Genomic DNA, 20685 nt, shown 5'->3' on the forward strand with positions numbered 1-20685 from the left:
AATTACCGTTCTACGTTTATCAATTGCTGTGAGGATGTCATTATGCACGCGAATGAGAGCCGTTTCTGTGCTATGATACTGTTTGTAGGCAGACTGTAATGGCTCATTCAGGTTGTTGTTGTTAACATAGGAGATCAGTTGGTTAGCAACCAACTTCTCAATTGCTTTGCTGAGAAGAGTAAGATTCGAAACAGGGCGATAATTTGAAAACTGCGTGTGATCCAGAGAAGGCTTCTTAAGAAGAGGACGTAGCTTAGCAACTTTTAATTGAGAGGGTATTTGGCCAGATTGCAACGAAGTATTTATAATCTTGGTGATAAATGGAAGCAGTGTGCTCAAAGCATTTCTTGTGACATAGCCAGGAAGAGGATCAAGATCACATGACTTGGAAGATAATTTCACAACACATTTGCGGACTTCGTCAACATCTACCAAACTGAACTCATCAAACGTATAAGGACAGACCCGGTTAACTTCAGGAACTTGATGGATGATGAGAGCTGCATTGTCTAAGTCGACCCGTATTTTGGTGATCTTATCAGAAAAGAACTCGACGAACTTATTTGCGAGATCCGAAGGCGAGTTGCAGGGCGGATATGGTATATCACACTTTCTATGTAATAGACTGTCAATTGTTTTGAAAAGAAGTTTATAGTCCGTCTGATTATCACTGATCAGCTTAGTGTAGTAAGTTCTCTTGGAAGAACAAATTAAAAAGTTGACTACACGGCATTGATCAATAAACAACTGGCGGTCGACTGGAAGTTTGGTCCTTCGCCAACGCCGCTCCAGTCTCCTGCGATCTTTCTTCAAATTGTTTATTTCTTCAGAATACCAAGGTGCAGCCGGACGCAGAGTTATTGTTTTGGTTTTTACAGGAGCATGGATATCAAGTATGGAACTAAGAACGCCATTATACTCACTGATTAAGTCATCAAGGCACGGAAGCGGTGTGGAAAAGAAACTCGAAAGACTAGAATTCGTGACATCAGAACCAAAACTATCAAAGTCAATTGAACGAAGTTTTCTAAATGTGATAAGCTTCTTTTCCAACACTGGTTTTTTAAGCATCAGATGAAAATGAACGGCAGCGTGATCAGATATAACAAAAGGAGAATCAATTGACAAATTAGAAACAATGTCATCATCTGATCTAGTGATAACAAGATCCAAAGTGTGACCATCTTTATGTGTAGATCCAATTGTGTGCTGATTAAGATTGAAAACATCCAACAACTGAAGGAATGCGGCTACGTGTTGAGAATCGCAAGTATCAACGTGAAAGTTGAAATCACCGACAATTAATAAGCTGCCAGGAATAGTAACGTATTGTTCCAAGAACGTGAAGAATTCATCCAGGAACATAGCAGGTGTAAAACCATTAGTATTCGAAGGCGGTGGACGATAAACAATGACAATTCTTATACTTTTATCAACCGAGTTCAATAATAAGTCGATGTATTCGAACGAAATAAATTTCCTGTGTGGTTGAAGCTTGATATTAAAGCATGATCGAAACAACAAGCCCACTCCACCACCACGAACAGGGCCAGATCTTGGAACATGATGAAATGAATAGCCTGTAGGACATAAATCGCGAATGATAAATTCATTATCAGTTTCTGGTTGCAACCATGTTTCCGTTACAGCAAGTAGATCAATGCAATGTTCAGCAACAAAGTCTTTGATGATAAGAGTCTTGTTGTTTACTGAACGCGTGTTAAGAAGGCAGAAAATTTACAGGGCCAGTCGCCGATGTATTTCCTCTATCAAACGGTTGACGCGGTATTATTGTTAAGTTGCTGTGGTTTGAGCAATTAGAATTCTTTCTGGAATATGCAGATTTAGATCGGGAAATTGGATTTGAAACCAAAGTTTGAATATTATATGAGCAGCGCATTCTTTTCTCCTGAACCTTCCTTCCAGCTCTAGATCCCGTAAATCTCCTTTGACGGAAATTGCCTTGAAAGTACATATTTCGTGAACAGTTCCAAAGAGGGCTCGAAACAAATTGCACTAATGGCGAACCAAGTGTAGAGTTGTTATAGGCATGATTCGTCATCTTTAATGTAGAACACATCGAAGACCTGTATCCTGGATTGACATCATGTTCACGATGTATTCCTTCAGTCAAAGAAGGACTTGGACCAGGATTAGATTCGACATCCATGTGTATCGTCAGGTCCATTGTCGAAGGCACGGCAATCGAAAGATGACCACGTTTGTGCCATGTACAAATCGAGCGTGTAATTTTGTTCCTACTGTCCACAGTAGTAACGATCAGTGGAAGACCATAAAACTTCGAAGATAAGATAGGAGTGTCTTTAGAAAAACGAAAATTGATGCCAGGCAAACAAACATCAAATGAAAAACAAATAAAAATCGAAAAAAATTACAGGAGCAAGGAAGCGTGTTGCAGCCATCTTGGGCGCATACATTACAACTGAACTTTGCAATTGAACATTGCATCAAACCACACCGTTGGAACAGCCATTGATGTTTCATTAATACCACAATTCGTCTTTTTTGCAAAATTGATATGGCATTTTGAGGCCCCCGGCTGATCAACAATACCAACTGCTGGCTCATAACCTAAGAGCCATGCTTCAAAGGCTCTAAACGGTGACACTACCTTCATTTCATGAGGAGTTAATGAATTGAATCGAAGATCTACATCATCATCTAAGAAGATGTAATAATGGTAGCCAGGCAGTCTCTCCCTTGCAGTAGAGTACAGGATATTTCGCCCTAAGTTCCAAGAGCCTTCTCCAACAAATATGTAGGAGATGTGCGTTCGATTATCCTCTTGACACACTGTTCGGTAACTTAACACTATTACATCACAGTTACACGCATTCTCGTCTCCAATCGGCTCAATAAGATTCTGAGGGAGACATTTCTCAGTCTGGGTCAGATAAATAAATGGCTTTGAAGTCGTTCCTACTGAGCTGTTAACTTTAGCTTCACTGAGTTGAGTTGAAGTCTTTGTTGTTCGAGCTGTAATGTTGCCTTTTGCTTCCGTGAATTGAACTGGTTGTGTTGTCCTTGATGTTGCGGTTTGTGCTGTACTGCATTGAGCTGGCTGGTACGTTGTCCTTACTGTTGTGTTAGGTTGGGATTTACCGGGTTGAGCTGACTACGTGGTAGCTGTTGTGGCTACTTGCGCTTTAATTGATTGAGCTGGTCCATTTGTCGATCTCACTGTAGTGTATCCTTCACTAAGTTGAACACGAGTTTGCACACCTTTGGTATTGTCCTCTCGAATAGTAGCTAGGAAAAGGAAGATAAGAAATACTGATTTTATAAAGATAAGCGAAACAGGCAATATCACAATTCAATACGTGACTGATGGCAGGCTGTGAAGTGCATGCCTAATGAAGCTTCTTGGTATTGTCACATTTGCAGGCCGATATCATGATCAAAATCAAATCAAATCAAGTATATCAATAGCATAACCAAGATGCATACGTATTTCGGAAAACATCGAAACCCTACCTACAACACGGATAGGCTTCTAAGCCCCAAGAGACCTTCTGGGATTGAAAAGCGAGTCAATCGATCAAACTTTATGGTGCTGCCAATTATATTGGGATACAATTTATATCAGTGTTATGCACTCCATGTATATTATCTTTACTCCAACGGGTGAGAGGGCAGATTGTAGAATACTATCTAAGCGTACGTATAGTACACAGTGGTTAATTCAGTTCTTCTTGGTTTGATAAAACTCAGCTCTCAGTTGGAAGACTAATTGTGTTCACTGAGCTTTTTACAAGCAGTTCTATTTATCACATGCATGAAAGACATCCTCTACAGTAACTTTAAGCATAGTGATCATGATTACTAAGTTTCGCCTGCTAAAATATCAGTTAATCCCCAACGAACGAAGCTTACTAGTCAAGGGAAGCAGAGACCTTAACCAATTGAAAACTAGAAAAATAAAATAATCTTAAGCAACAGCTAACCTTGACCGTACCTGGGGGAGGTAGTAGCCAAGTTAAGGTCGCAAGAACGACATAAACAATACATGTGACTTCCGAACACAAAGTTCTACTGAATGAAATGTTTCCAACGCAAACGGAAGAAGCGTTCAAGAATTGAGTGTGACACATACACTCTTTTTTTATGTAAGAACGTCTAATTTTGGAACTGAGACTGAACATTCTTATATTTTTTTGACGTTTTGAGGCTGAAAACGTTCTTAAGATGTTCTTAAATTTACATGGTATGAGAATATTAAATAATGAAGACAGGCCGGCACGGACTACCTACATGATAGATGTGATGTGATTACATGTGTCTCTCATAACTTGGCTCTTCAGAGCTTGTCTTTGAGAGATCTACCTCTTTTGTAGGCTATAATAGGTGGATTTCTGAGGATGGTTTTCAGCAAAGGCTGATTTTGTATTAATGCCCATGATAATTATTTGTGTTAATTTACATTTTTTGTTCCCTTTATTTTATGTTTGTCATTTAATATACAGATTAGCAAAAGAAAAACGTTCTTAATCGACTCCCAGCCTGAGGAATGTTCTTAATACGTAATTAAGTTCTTAAAATTTTGATTAACCCAGCCTCAACGTTCTTATAAAAAAGTTCTTATAAAAAAAACAAAGTGTATGGGAGAACACCTTAGCCTGCCAAAACTAAGCTTCTTAAAAACATAACTTCTAAATATATAGTAGCACAACATCAGTTGTATGTTGTAATGTTGGTTGATTTCTTGAGATGGTCCCCGGAATAACACATACACTCGATGAGATCTTTTAACTTCAGTTTGAGAATTATATTTGATGTGGCAGGACACGAAACACCAATTGGAGCAGTTGGCTTTCAGTTAATCCTAGGCTGCTCTTCACAAGAGCATCAAAACAGCAACGAAATATAGATTAATTATATTCCTAGGAATATTATTATCCTAAAGGAAATTCATGCGCCTCGCTCGGATCATGGTTCGTAGTGGAAACTTAGTAGAGCAACACTATATTTACTTTGAATTTCGAATACGGCCTTTGCTTTGCTTAAAGCGTTTTTGTTTGAGCCAGTAAAACCTGAGATATGTAAATAGTTTTGGTTTCTTCCGAAATAATTGATCCCTTGTGCGGTTCTATGAAATTCAGCAGGCTGAGCGGCTCTTATAGGGGTTTAAAGAACAAAGCATTTCGTTCTGAAGGCATCTAATATTTCTAACAAATGAGACTCTCACCGTCTCTACCACTTGTTTCTTGTGTTCCAAACGCTGTTCTGTACAGGTAAGCAATGTAGAACAACGAAATTGCAAGACTGACAATCAGCAGCAAATTGAACTTCTTTTGTGTGATTCGAGTCATTCGGAGACTTGCTCTTGCTTTTAGGATCTTTTAGTTGGCGTTTGATATTTCGAGGCTGAACTGAACACGTCATTATTATCCAACTGCAGCGAATATAGCCTGCGAACGCCAACCAATTGACAGCTGGAAATACGTCTGTGTTCGCAGGTTACATTGTAAGTTAAATTGTAACAATCTGTTCCCAGTGTTCCAATCAGCATATCGACAGAACCACAGCACAGAAACTGCACTGCTTAAAGTTATGAATGACATTCTCCTTAACATGAACAATCAATGTGTTACTTTGCTAATTCTGTTCGACTTGAGTGCTGTCTTTGATACAGTTGATCATGATACTATGCGACGTCGACTTGAGTACTCATTTGGTATACAGGTATACTGGTTTGCGTCCTATTTGTCTGGAAGAAGACAGCGGATAATGAGTGACGAGTCACTATCTGAACCTTTCAACTTAGAATGCGGCGTGCCTCTAGGCTCCTGTTTGGGTCCGCTATTGTTCACGTTGTATACAAGTAAGCTTTTTGAGATCATTAAATATCATCTGCTCATGATTCACTGTTACGCTGATGATTCACAAGTTTACATCTCATTTAGTCCGTACGACAGCTGAGCAACTTGCTGTGGTGAGGAATATAGAAGACTGCATCAGAGACATTCGGTTTTGGATGTTGAATAATGATCTTAAATTAAACGACGACAAGACTGAATTCCTCGTTATTGGTACATCACAACAGCTGGAAAAGCTAGACAATATCAGTGTTCGTGTGGGTGACTCAGATATTCATCCCGTGCCAATCGCAAGAAATCTTAGTTCTTGGTTTGATTGTAGGCTGTCCATAGCAACACATATTACAAAAATCTGTGCCTCTTCATTTTATTATATCTATAATATTCGTCGGATCAGAAAGTACCTTTCACAGCAGTCAACTGAGACTCTTGTCCATGCATTCATAACAAGTCGCCTTGACTACTGCAATGGTCTTTTATATGGATTACCTGATTGCTTGTTAAATAAACTGCAAGGAGTACAGAATGCCTGCGCCAGACTGATTTTTAAAGAACAGAAATTTTGCCATGTAACGCCTCCTATTTATGAATTACACTGGTTTCCGATTAGACACAGAATCGAGTTTAAATACTTTTAATTACTTTTAAGATTCTTAATTTTTTAGCGCCTACTTATTTATCATCTCTTATTTCTCTTAGGCTCCCATCCAAATATAATCTAAGGAATTCGAGCAATAAACGTTTACTTGGTTATCTTCGCTTTAAATCAAAAGCTACACTAGGTGACCGTTCTTTTACCTGTGCTGCACTGAAACTTTGGAATGCGCTATCATTTGACATAAGAAGCGCCAGCACTGTTAGTATTTTAAATCCAAGCTAAAGACTCACCTTTTCCGTCATGCATTTTTATCATAGTTGTTTTTATTATTGTAAGTTTACTTTTAATTATAATTTAAGCATTTTAAAATCATTGTAAGTTTATTTTTAATTGCAATTTTAGCTTTTTTGCCTTTTTATTCCGTTTTTAATCTTGTCATGCACATTTGAACATTTTATGAAATTTGCGCATTATAAATGTTATTATTATTATTATTATTATTATTATCATTATCGTTTGTCTCACGATGTAGTCACTTGAGATGTAGATCGCGACGTTTCGACTGCTTACTGCTAGTCTTCTTCAGGCGATAAGGTCGACTGATTGCACGGTATCATTTATATCACAAAGGTCGGCTGTGATTGGTGCATTTCGATCCTCCTATTGTTCCATTATTCCGGCGAGTAGCTGTTCCCTCAGTGGTCCGCTGTTGTACCGTTCTCCTGTTGTTGTGTTTCTTGATCGTGGGTATTCATGCTTCAGGAATTTCAATTCCACTATCCCTGTTGATGTTGTTAGGGTGAAGTCTTATGTGAGTAGCTTCCTTGACCCTACGTGTGTACCAGTGAGGATCTCGATCAATAAACTTGACCTCATTCCAGATAGGATAGTGGCCGGTCTCGTGGGTGTGTTCAGAAACGGCGGAGGTCTGGGTTCGGGCGAGTCGTATATCCCTGTCGTGTTCTTTGATCCTCTCCTGCATAGATCTCCCTGTTTCCCCGATGTAGACTTTGCCGCACTCACAGGGAATCCTGTAGACTACACCATCTTGTTTAGCCGGGTTGACGGTGTCCTTTGGTCGCACTAAGTGTGACCGAAATGTCGTGTCGGACTTAAAGACGGTGCGAATGCCTTGTTGTTCTAGGCAGCGGCGGAGAGACTCCGAAACTCCTTGGACATAAGGTAAAACGGCGGTGGATTTAAATTCCGCGACAGGCTCTCTTCTTGGGGTTGTTCGTGCCTTTGTGATCTTCTGTACAAAAGAGGAGGGATATCCGTTAGAAACAAGTACAGATGACAGATGTTTCTTCTCTCCAGCGATTACTGATGGTTTGGTGACGAGACGTTTAGCCCGGTCGTACAGACACTTCACAATACCGCGCTTTACTGAACGAGGGTGGTGTGAATCATACGCTAAGTACTGATCAGTATGTGTTGGTTTCCTGTAGACACTGGTGGTAAGGCGGCCATCAGGTTCTCTGTAAACTGACGTGTCGAGAAAGGCGATCTTGTTGTTGTTCTCGATCTCCATGGTGAAACGGATTGATGGTTGTTGACTGTTCAGGTGTTGTAGGAAGACGTCAACTCTATCCCGATCCAGGATGGTGAAAGTATCATCTACGTAGCGTTTCCAGATCTTAGGCTTGCAAGGTGCGGACTCTATTGCTTGTTCTTCATATATCTCCATGTAGAGATTAGTAATAACCGCGGATACAGGGCTCCCCATGGCTGTGCCGTCTCGTTGTTCGTAAATCGATCCGTTGTACTGGAAGTACGTAGATCTTAATACGAAATTCAAGAGGTCCGCGATTTGAACTGGTGTAAGTGTCGTGCGGTCAGCCAGGCCTGCGTCGTTCTCCATTTTTTGTAGCGCGGCTTGTACGGCGCCCTCGATCGGTACGTCGGTAAACAGTAACTCTACGTCGAAAGACACCATGATCTCGTGGTCCTGGATCTCTTCACTGGCGATGGTGGAGGCGAAGTCAGTTGAGTTCTTCACTGTGAAGTTCGAGTTACCTGCAAGAGGAGATAATACGTTAGCCAAGGAAGCAGACAGGTCGTATGCAAAGGTGTTGACACACGACACAATTGGCCTAAGCGGTGTGTCGGCCTTGTGGATCTTCGGCAAACCATAGATCCTAGGTGGTTGTTTGTGTCGAGGTCTGATCTTATTATAAACCGCCTCTGATATGTGTCCACTCCGTTTCAGGGTTAGCAGCTTCTCAGATAGCTTCCGGGTCAAACGGTCTGTCGGATCTTTGTTGAGCAACTGGTACGGTCCGGAATCAATTAGCGCTGACACATGATTCACACCACCCTCGTTCAGTAAAGCGCGGTATTGTGAAGTGTCTGTACGACCGGGCTAAACGTCTCGTCACCAAACCATCAGTAATCGCTGGAGAGAAGAAACATCTGTCATCTGTACTTGTTTCTAACGGATATCCCTCCTCTTTTGTACAGAAGATCACAAAGGCACGAACAACCCCAAGAAGAGAGCCTGTCGCGGAATTTAAATCCACCGCCGTTTTACCTTATGTCCAAGGAGTTTCGGAGTCTCTCCGCCGCTGCCTAGAACAACAAGGCATTCGCACCGTCTTTAAGTCCGACACGACATTTCGGTCACATTTAGTGCGATCAAAGGACACCGTCAACCCGGCTAAACAAGATGGTGTAGTCTACAGGATTCCCTGTGAGTGCGGCAAAGTCTACATCGGGGAAACAGGGAGATCTATGCAGGAGAGGATCAAAGAACACGACAGGGATATACGACTCGCCCGAACCCAGACCTCCGCCGTTTCTGAACACACCCACGAGACCGGCCACTATCCTATCTGGAATGAGGTCAAGTTTATTGATCGAGATCCTCACTGGTACACACGTAGGGTCAAGGAAGCTATTCACATAAGACTTCACCCTAACAACGTCAACAGGGATAGTGGAATTGAAATTCCTGAAGCATGAATACCCACGATCAAGAAACACAACAACAGGAGAACGGTACAACAGCGGACCACTGAGGGAACAGCTACTCGCCGGAATAATGGAACAATAGGAGGATCGAAATGCACCAATCACAGCCGACCTTTGTGATATAAATGATACCGTGCAATCAGTCGACCTTATCGCCTGAAGAAGACTAGCAGTAAGCAGTCGAAACGTCGCGATCTACATCTCAAGTGACTACATCGTTAGACAAACGATAATACACTTTATTATTGCATCTACCACGATGAATAACAACAACCTTTTCCTCGACATTATTATTATTATCATCATCATTATTATTATTATCTATAACGAAATTCTCGATCGTGATTGGTTCTCCGCGCGCCTATTTGCCAGGTGATCGACGCGCGATCACATGGGTGTCCAATTACAGGTAACTAATTTGAGCTTTTTGTAATTGGACACCCGTAATTGGATACCCACGTGATTTCCACGTCAATTGCGCGCGCTTTGATGGCTTTCTTTGCAATGTTACCTACAGTTTTCAAAACTTATGAAACGCACATACGTGTTTGCTCATCAAGAAGTTCTCAAAAGACATTTCTAATTCCGAAATTTTGTTATGGGTACGATTAATTAGTAATTGTCGTAAAATTCAGGGAGTAATCGTGCTTGTAATTTCAAATCGGCCCCGCGCTTCGCGCTCGTCCTATTTTGAAATTACTCTCGCGATTACTCCCTGAATTGCACTCCACTCGGACCAATTACTATTACAAATAACAGTACAAATATACAGCGATATTGTACAGTTATTTGTACGGTAGCAAACCCATTTGCTGTACAGGTCTGCGCGCGCACGCAAAACTGTCACACTCTCCCTCTTTCATTGATAAATTTATTGACTGCAGTAGTTGGATAATAAATCTCTTATTAGATGTTTTGGTGTGTAGCATCATTTTATATTTTTACTCGTTGTTTGTATTTTGACGGGCTCGTCAAAATACCGCACAACTCGTAAAAATTTACCGCGATACTACACACCAAAACATCTAATGAGATATATCAGAACCTTATCACCTTTAGGTGATATGCTTCTGGATATATGTATTCGCTGCATTTGGCAATGGCATTGTAGCATACCAGAATTTATTTAGTTTTCAGAATAGCAATAAATCGAGTGATGTTCCTAAAATTCTATTTTTAAGTTTGCCACAAAGAAAAGTGACTCCTCAAAATTAGCTTCCACAGCTTTCAAAATCTACCAAAACACAAATACAGTCCGAGTACCAGTCACAATATGAAAAAAAGAAAAACATTTTCAGCTATCATACCAGGTCATCAACTATCCGTGCACTTTGATGGCGGCTTTTTTAAGAAAAATTTCATGAATGATTTGCCATTCAGTTATCCTATAATATAGTAAATCACATGCTGACGAGGTTGATTCCACCGGAAATTGCTCAAGAAAAAAAAAGGATAAAAGAAACTGAATACCAAACAAAAACCACGTGCTGTTTTCAAAGCCATTTCAAAGGCAAGTGAGCGATTCTGCTTGAAGTCACTCCTCATCTCCAGCCAATCAGAGTGCTTTTTTACCGTGCGATTCAGTTTTGAGTATGAATATTATCTTGCACGGCTATCGAATATTGAAGCAGTGCTAAATGTTTATAGCACAAAATCCATTAGTACGCGCACATCGCCCAAAGTTTTAATGGAAGGCGCCCAGAAATTGTGACGCGGGCCCAGAAAATTTTGGCCCCGCCCAAATGGGCGCCCCCAAAATCGCAGCCCTCCTCCAAAGTTTACCGGCCCTCTCCCCCCAATAGTTAATGACCGCTCCCTAATGAAGTCACATATCGAATATTTCAATACAAATATCTTATTAGATGTTTTGGTGTGTAGTATCGCTGTATTTTTTTACGAGTTGTGTCATATTTTGACTCGCCCTACGGGCTCGTCAAAATGATCTGATCATTTGTAAAAATATAAAGCGATACTACAAACCGAAACATCTAATAAGAGATTTTTTATGCAACTGCTGTAGTAAATAAATTTATCAATGAAAGAGGGAGAGTGTGATAGTTTTGCGTGCGCGCCGACCTGTTTGGCAAACAAGTTTTCTGCTGTACAAATAACTGTACAATATCGCTGTATGTTTGTAGTTATTTGGACGGTATTCGCTGCAGTTGGATAATAAGTAATGGTAATAGGATTGAGTGGAGTCCAATTCGATCTGTTATCATAAGAGTTATAACAAAATCGGACGACCGCTCATTGGGAGTCCGATTTGTTTATCACGAGTATGATTAGAGACCGAACTGGACGACACGAAGTCTTATTACCAATTAATCATGAAAATTACAATTTCCGAGAAAAGAAGAGTAGCCAAGTTATGAAAGAAAGGGAAAATTTGCATTAAAATACCCAGAAAGATGTAAACATTCTAAGGCCAACGCGCCTCCTACCGGCACTATTAGGCGCCAAAAACACAAAAGCAAACGCGCGCGCGCACGCACGTAACTACAACTTTGAATGTGATTGGTTAACTACAACTTTGAATGTGTTGGCTTATTGAACTGTCCGATAACAACTTGGCAAGTAAATTAGTGGAAAATAGGAGTTTTTTAAACCAATTACAATCGAGGAAATTGTGATTTTTATGATTAGAGATAAAATCAGGCATTCAACTTATCGAAAACATTGTTCCTCTACGGGAGCGTCATGTTTCTCGCGTAGCCCTTTAACAGTTAACTTAGCTAGACTCATATAGTGGTCCAGTTACTAATCCTATCTGCACTTTTACAAAACTCAGTCAGTTTTAAACAGTAACAGTAACACACTGTTTTTCTTTTTTAACAAATGCGACATAGTTCTTGATACAGTATACAAATGTACAGGAATTCAATATAAAGTCACAATGGGGCTGTCGGAGGTTCTCTTTACTTCAAGCATTGGGTTTTGTAAATATTGTAAGTAGTAACACTTTTTTCTTATTCCAATAAAATAATTGTCTGAAAATCACGCTCATATGGATTCTTGCGATGCAACATTCTAATTCTCAAAAAGTTATTACAGCGGAGGGTTACAATTTTTGGGGCTCACATGTTCGGGGTGGGGGGGGGGGGGGGGAGAGACAAGATTTTTGGGCTGTTAACCTGAGAGAGACTAAAATTTTTGGGCCCTCGCCTTTGAAATAATACCCGCCCTCCATCCCCCCCGTCTCCCCCCACCCATAGTTAATGACCGCTCCCTCGGCATTGCGTTTACATCTGGCATAAAATTATGTGAGAACATCAGGTGGCTTTTTATGTCACATAAGTCTTCCAGCCCGCAATCGATCATTTCACAAACACCAAGACCATGAGTGAGTGAATAAAGTTGTACGAGATATAATGGGGATCATCTTGGCAAGCTTGAATGCAGTTTAACCAGTCATAGTCTTGTAAAGAGCGATAAACATGACTCACTAACATACGGTTGGGGAGAGTTATTGGATGAAAGGTAAAGGTCCAATTCCCCAAAAAGAAAAGAGATAACATATTTAGCAGTTTAGCGGGGCTAAAATCTAAATCCATCTGTAATGTTTTGCGATACGATCACTTTACTTTACTTTACACTTTGCTGGTGAATTTAAATTTAATGAAAATGCATCTCGTGTGAAGCATCATGAATGAGGATGTTTTATTAGAGTCGTTGGTTTTTGTAAAGCTGCTTAAATATGGGATGTCCCGACTGACTCTACACGTCAGAAGGGTTTTGTTGCGGGCCATTATGGTGCATTAGTTTGGCATCGTCATCGAGAAATGTGAAGAAATGGTTTTAACAACGACATCTGTGTCAACTTTCATTTGTTTAGTTGATAAAAAATACAAATGAAAGCAATGCAAGGAAAAGAGAAAAGGCTAGAAGAGAGGAAACCTTACTTTCTCCTCTCTTCCATCGGCAAAGAAAATTGATAAAGGGGCATTATATGATATCCCTTAATGCAAAAACAACATCATTCACAAATCCTTCGCTAACTATGTAATGCATTACAGATTGGAACATTGGTTATTCCCAAATGACCTGAATCGCGTTTCAATTAAACTGCACTGGTGACACTCATGTTTCCAGGCTCTCGCTTTCAAAATGCAAGTATGGGACAATAGGGTGGCGACGTGATACATTCATACAGTATGTACTAGCCTCTAAGAAGCGGTACTCAGTTAGTAAACTGCTCTTTAACTTTGCAAATAAGGTTCGGTTTTGGTCCTTTTCTTCTTTTAATTATATTGTAATTTTGTGACCAATAAAGTTGATAGACGAAACTGCGGGCGCACTTTTTTGAATTTCTTCTACAAAGGTAAGCGCTTACGCACCAAAACGTTGGGCATCCCTCGGATACTCGCGATGCTGTAGATTGTTAACAGTCACAGGAACAAACATTAGTGTTTGGCCTCGGAATTTCAGCTCCACAGAACACATGACATGTAACTGAGAAGCCCACCAACTGTCCTTGTCATATTGTGTGGGGTAAGGTAAAATGTGTTTGATGGCTTTATAGTGAAATGCATTAAACACTGCATCAAACCACACCGTTGGAACAGCCATTGATGTTTCATTAATACCACATTTCATTCGTCTTTTTTACAAAATCGCTATGGCATTTTGAGGCCCCGGCTGATCAACAATACCAACTGCTGGCTCATAATCTAAGAGCCATGCTTCAAAGGCTCTAAACGGTGACACTACCTTCATTTCATGAGGAGTTAATGAATTGAATCGAAGATCTACATCATCATCTAAGAAGATGTAATAATGGTAGCCAGGCAGTCTCTCCCTTGCAGTAGAGTACAGGATATTTCGCCCTAAGTTCCAAGAGCCTTCTCCAACAAATATGTAGGAGATGTGCGTTCGATTATCTTTTTGACACACTGTTCGGTAACTTAACACTATTACATCACAGTTACACGCATTCTCGTCTCCAATCGGCTCAATAAGATTCTGAGGGAGACATTTCTCAGTCTGGGTCAGATAAATAAATGGCTTTGAAGTCGTTCCTACTGAGCTGTTAACTTTAGCTTCACTGAATTGAGTTGAAGTCTTTGTTGTTCGGGCTGTCATGTTGTCTTTTGCTTCCGTGAACTGAGCTGACTGCGTGGTAGTTGCTGTTGTGGCTACTTGCGCAACTTCACTAAGTTGAACAGGAGTTTCCACATCTTTGGTATTGTCCTCTCGAATAGTAGCTAGGAAAAGGAAGATAAGAAATACTGATTTTATAAAGATTAGCGAAACAGGGTATATCACAATTCAATACGTAACTGCAAGAGAAAATGAGGGGACAGAGCCGGAGAGAGGCTCCCATTCGAGTCCTTGGTTTTTGGGATTGCCGAAAACAGCGGGAGTGGGTTTCCGTTTATGTACGCATGATACCATTCCTTAGGTGATCAGGCAATTTAGAAACGGTGATCCACGGAGAAACACGCTTTGTCGACAGAAGCGCCTTTTGCAGGTACATTAGAGAGAGCTGATATTTCTGAATGGATAACTCGAAGTGGGAGATATGTTTTCACAACTCCTTGGGAATAAAATGGCTCATGCAGACAACGGAAATGCAGTTCTGAGTACAGTCAACCCTGTGCAATTTAGTTTGGCACGGCAGAAGCACGACGTCTGAACTGGGCCTAAGATTTCTTTCGTCGCTGCGTTTAGAAGTATTACGATCGCTACAGATTGAAACAGTATTTTATGTTACAATATCGAACAATATGATACTTCTCTACACGTTATCTGTATTATACAAATGAAAGCAAATACATTCTTGCTTGTTGTCATCGCTGTTTCCTTATTTTCAGGGAACAAACTTTGATATTTCTCCCACACAGTGCTTTTATTCCAAAGGGGTTGTGGAATCTATCATTTTCATTTAGGCGTTTCTACTGACAAAACGTACTTCCACGCAGACCGCCCTTCCAAAATGCCCTGATCAACGGGGTGAAAGGTATCATGCGGACATTTGGGGAAATAGACTTCCGTTTCCGTCTAAAACTAAAAATAGCTTTAGTGGAATCGACATATCCCAGATAACGGCCTCGATGTCCCTCTTTGTCCCCTCATTTTCTCTTGGTAAGTGATGACAGGCTGTGAAGTACATGTCTTGTGAAGATGCTTGTTATTGTCACATTTGCTTGCCGATATCATGATGAAAATCAAATCAAATCAAGTTTATCAACAGCATAACCAAGATGCATACGTATTTCAGACAACATCAAAACCGCCATCTGGGATTGAAAAACGAGTAAACCGATCAAACTCTATTTTGCTGCCAATTATATCGGTTTATTCAGTTCTTCTTGGTTTGATAAAACTCAGCTCCCAGTTGGAAGACTAATTGTGTTGACCGAGCATTTTACAAGCAGCTCTATCACACGCATAAAAGACACCCTCTAAGGTAACTTTAAGAACAGTGATTACTCAGTTAAAAATTAGAAAAATAAAATAATCTTAACCAAACTGAGGTTGCCTATTTACCGAGTTAGGATTTCGAGTTGCATTTTCCAGTTGTATTTTCGAGTTGGATTTTCGTGTTAGGATTTTTTTTGGCGGGGTTTCCAATAAATTTTCAGTGGTTTTACACAACGTACTTTGTCATCGTCTTGAGGTCTTTTCAAGTTGGAGGAGAACGAGGATGGCAGATCGGTAAGGGCAATCTTTTCTAATCTATCCTAGTATTGCATTCGTAATAGTATTTTAGACTGGAAACAATAGCTGACACTTCAATGAATGCCTTTAGTTATGAATTATTCATTAACTTTCGAGTGTCTCTTCATTTGCGTGTCAAATCGGCCGCGGTTTTAACCATTAAAATCTATCGTAAAATTATGTTTGATTTCATGAGAATTGTACAACAGACAGAACCTATGTGAAACCTATGTGATACCAGAAATGTCACCAGGTTAGAATTTTGTTTTCAGAAGCAAATCATATATCCAGGGCCGGGTGGAAGTGCCAAATATAGAAAGGCAGAAGAAATATTTTCAGCTATTTATGCGAGTCAATGTAACGAGGTGAAAATTATCTCTCTCCCAACGTAACTGATTTTCTAGTACCATCAGAATTGACAATTCTAATCCCAGATCCAGAATAACAATAAGCAGTGAAAAATATTGTGATCCTTATCCCAGAAGCTAAACATCTGTTCTCTGACTAAACAAATATTGCAGCAAAAATTCTACAGATTAAGCCACAGGTCACCCAAGCGTAATATAAGAGCTTGTATGGAGAACTGTGGCTAAAATATAAGAGTTTGTATGGAGATCAGGAGTTGACATTAAATTTGAAAAGTGACCGTATATGTTTATAACATAACTAAAGCAAAGCGCGCGCTCTGATTGGTTAATTTAGCGTCTACTATTTGCCCATGGGTGTACGCTGCTGATGTGTGTGCTAATGTTTACAAAGCAAATCTTTTGACAGACATTGTTTCCAAAGTAATGGCCGACGTCCTTCTGCCAGAAATGCGAAATTGTCTTCACAGTTGTCTGAAGATGAGACTTTATTGAGTTACTGGTGTGCAGTCGGTTGTCATGAATGAATTTTTGCGCGCTTGTTTTCTCTTGTCATGCAAGACTACACAAACATTTTTTTTGTGATGTAGCTCAATAAAAGGACTTCTGTTGTTCCAATGTCTCAATGTTATGTTATAAAACAAATGGTAAACGCCATAGTGTGCACTATTGAGTTATGGATGCACTTGGGAGGTTTGCTAAGCACTCAAGAAGCTAGAGTCGCACAAGGCGATAGCCGAGTGTGACTCTTACGCTTCTTTCATGCTTAGCAATCTCCCACATGCATCCATAACTCAATAGTGCACGCTATGGTGTTTACCATTTGTTAAATAGCACTATAGCTACAACAGCCACAGACAACATCTGCCTTTGATTTCTGCTTAAAGTTCTTCTTATTTTCTTTCTTGTAAGACAGCAAGTATGGACACTTGGTATATATGCCTCTATAAGTGCCATCACAAGATGCTGTGCGTCTGACACCATGGAATCCAACAATATATATATAAATATATAAAAAAAACATAAATCTGTGTAACTGAAGAGGATGAAGACCAACTCTTGACTGTTCTGGTTTTAATGCAACAGCATTTCGGCTATTCAGCCTTCTTCAGGTTAAGATAAGCTTTACAGTAAAAAGTTCAAAAATAAAAATTACGACCATAAGAAATTACAAGATGCGAACTTATATATACAAAACTAGTGTCAACATAGGTTATGTAATCAATTACATAGTAAAAGAAAGGAAAAGTCTAAATAGTGCAGACAGCACAATACAGAACGCTTCTACTTGTGATAAAATGTGGTAAATGGCTAATTACTTGACAACAATTAGAGCAGGCACAAAATTCTACTGAATGAAATGTTTCCAACACGAACGGAAGAGGCGTTCAAGAATTGAGTGTGACACATACACTCTTCTTTTTGTATAAGAACCTCTTATTTTGGGACTGAGGCTGAACGTTCCTATATTTTTTTGCGATTTGAGGCTGAAAACCTTCTTAAGATGTTCTTAAATTTACCTGGTATAAAAATAATGAAGACAGGCCAGCACAGACTCCCTACATGATGGATGTGATTACATGTGTCTCTCATAATTTGGCTCTTATGAGCATGTCTTTGAGAGATCTACCTCTTTTGTAGGCTATAATAGGTGGATTTCTGAGGATGGTTTTCAGTAAAGGCTGATTTTGTATTAATGCCCATGATAAGTATTTGGGTTAATTTACATTTTTTGTTCCCTTTATTTTATGCTTGTCATTTAATATACAGATTAGCGAAAGAAAAACATTCTTAATCGACTCTCAGCCTGAAGAATGTTCTTAGTACGCAACATTCTTAAAATTTTAGTTAATCTCAGCCTCAACGTTCTTAGAAAAAAGTTCTTATAAAAAAAAAGAGTGTATGGGAGTAAACCTTAGCCTGCCAAAACTAATAAAGCCTCGTAACTTCTAAGGGCCTGTTTACAAGGAGGGAGGGTTACCCTAGCAAGCGGGTTGACCCTAGCTGGAGGGCAAAAGATAGCCCCGGTTTACAAGCACAATTTCACAGCTAGGGTAACCCTACAACCTGGGACAACTTAATGTGCAGTGACACTCAAAGGGTCTGGAAACAATTAGAAAATTAACCTGGGTAGGCAGGTTAACCCTACCTGAAGTGTTTACAAGGGAAAAAGTTGACCCACCTGCCAGGGAAACCCTAGCACGCAGATAGTGTAACCCGCCTACCCGGGTAACCCTAGGAGCCTTGTAAACAGGACAAAGAAAAAAGAGGAAATGTGTGAGTGCTAGGGTATTAACCCACTTCTTAGGGTAACCCTCTCTCCTAATGTAAACAGGCCCTAAATATCTGGCAGCACAACATCAGTTGTATGTTGTAATGTTAGTTGATTTCTTGAGATGGTCGCAGAATAATACATACACGCGATGAGATCTCTTAAGGTCATTCCACTGAAATAGAACCTGCACTGCGATTTTTGTAAAACTTTGCCTATTGATTGCTTATATTATAGGAACTTAAATTTTAAAATAAAAATGAGGGGTCCCCATGTTCGTTTAGGAGCAACAGCACCTTGTTTATACCCATATAAATCCTTATAATAGCACCATGATTGTAGTCACGATTGCTTGCTAAATTCACGTTTCCGACGATTGCTTTTTGTTCTACACTGAGAATTGGTCCATATTTGTTTTACACAGAGAAATTTATTACTCAGTTCAAAGCAACAGAAAAAAATGATAGGTCACCATACTCATTTGTGTAAAAATGACGATTTACCTCTATGGCAAGGTCCAGCTGTAAAGAAAAAGCCGTCATTCTGTAATGCGCGCACACTAATCACGCGTGAAATTATGCGCAGTAGGGATGCGCAATGCAATACTGGGGAATAACCTTAACTTCAGTTTGAGAATTATATTTAATGTGGCAGGACACGAAACACCAATTGGAGCAGTTGGCTCTCAGTTAATCCTAGACTTCTCTTCACAAGAGCATCAAAACAGCAACGAAATATAGATTAATATTATTATCCAACTGAAGCGAATATCGTCCAAATAACAGTGCAAATACACAGCGATATTGCACAGTTATTTGTACAGTAGCAAACCTGTTTGTCGGAGAGTTCGGCGCACTCACGCAAAACTTATTGACTACAGCAGTTGGATAATAAGTGTTTTATATGGTGTGTAGTATCACTGTTTATTATATGGAGAAGAGTGTTTTACTGGGAACTAAACCACTCGTAGATTCCATACGCCACTTCATCCGGGACCCGAGTGGCGTATTTTCCGTATGTCAAATTTGTGAGTGTCGTATCGTTCAATGAAGTCACGATTCCCGCCTTTTGCTTTTGTTGAATTGGTTTCTCCATACAATAAAAAGAACATTACACGTTGGCTCGAAGATATGAATTTTATGTTCTCGTGGCAAGAACAATATCTCACGAGTGAGCTTCGCTCACTCGTGAGATATTGTTCTTGCCACGAGAACATAAAATTCAAAATGTGTCCGAAGCATATTCTTTGCTTATAGCAGGGACAAAGCTTCACCATATTACAATCTTTTAGGAATTCTCAAATTTGAAAAGGTGTACAAATTAAAAGTGGCTCTATTTACTCATAAAATTTTAAATGACTCAACAAACATTCCAACTATATTCCATAGAACCCTTACTCAGGCATCTGAAGTCCATACCTACAATACAAGATTTGCTGCGAATTTGAATTTTCATAGGCCAAAAGTAAATAATAACTATGGGACCTCTACTTTCTCTTTTGTTACATCAAAACTTTGGGAAATTATTCCAACAGAATTTAAAAAACTGCCTTACACTTCCTTTTATAAGCAATATAAACTATACCTTTCAAATACTCAATATTACTCTTCAGCATTATGATTTATTCATTTAACTTGTTTATTTCGAATACTTTTGTTATTCACATTTTACTTCCTTTATTGCATTGTTTCTATTAATTGATGTGTCTTGTCTTTTATTTTTGAACGTGTCAGTGACCAACACGATAGCATATGCTTCTTTGGTCACTGAGCACATTTTGTTTTGGTTTTATTATTATATTTTCCTTATTTTGATTAATGAATTTTTTGTAATAGTGTGCGATAGTGAAATATGTCTGTAAATAGTGTCAATTAATAAAAAATCTGAAATCTGAAATCTGAGGCTGTCGGGTCAAAATTGTAAATTTTTCCAGTTTCTTTTGTCTTTCAATTACCATTAGAGACATAGATACAAAAAAAAAACAAC

General features: G+C 39.5%; 1 long non-coding RNA gene and 1 pseudogene across 1 annotated transcript; both read right to left on the bottom strand.

Annotated features, from left to right (window-relative positions):
* Positions 1 to 2556: 2556 nt before the first annotated feature.
* Positions 2557 to 6413, bottom strand: LOC145499863 (uncharacterized). Its single transcript, XR_014051000.1, has 2 exons — positions 5207 to 6413; positions 2557 to 3270 (listed from the first exon to the last, which is right to left on the bottom strand). It is a non-coding gene; the product is annotated as an uncharacterized LOC145499863 (long non-coding RNA).
* Positions 6414 to 13482: 7069 nt separating this feature from the next.
* Positions 13483 to 15368, bottom strand: LOC145501832 (uncharacterized; annotated as a pseudogene).
* Between the last annotated feature and the right edge of the window lie 5317 nt (positions 15369 to 20685).

The sequence above is a fragment of the Orbicella franksi genome, chromosome 10 (genome assembly GCF_964199315.1).
Source record: "Orbicella franksi chromosome 10, jaOrbFran1.1, whole genome shotgun sequence".
Classification (NCBI taxonomy): domain Eukaryota; kingdom Metazoa; phylum Cnidaria; class Anthozoa; order Scleractinia; family Merulinidae; genus Orbicella; species Orbicella franksi.